The sequence below is a fragment of the Penaeus monodon genome, chromosome 19, assembly GCF_015228065.2.
Source record: "Penaeus monodon isolate SGIC_2016 chromosome 19, NSTDA_Pmon_1, whole genome shotgun sequence".
Taxonomy (NCBI): Eukaryota; Metazoa; Arthropoda; class Malacostraca; order Decapoda; family Penaeidae; genus Penaeus; species Penaeus monodon.
The window spans coordinates 3,184,844-3,185,073 of record NC_051404.1 but is presented as its reverse complement, the minus strand read 5'-3'; positions in this window follow the sequence as shown (position 1 = coordinate 3,185,073).

The following is a 230-nucleotide window of genomic DNA, read 5'->3' as shown; positions in this document are numbered from 1 at the left end:
TGTGCCACTTTTGCTCCGCGAAGAACAAGCGTGACAACTGAAATCCCAAATAAGGAAGAAGACTGACTGTATATCGGCCACTGACTCACTCGGAGGCTGCTTATCTGTTGCATCCTAAATGATACAAATGGAGGGGGAAGGGGGGGAAGAGGGGGAGGAGGGGGAAGGATAGGGAGGGAAGAGGCGAGGACGGGATAATGTAACTCTAAAAAGTGACCTAAAATGCCCAG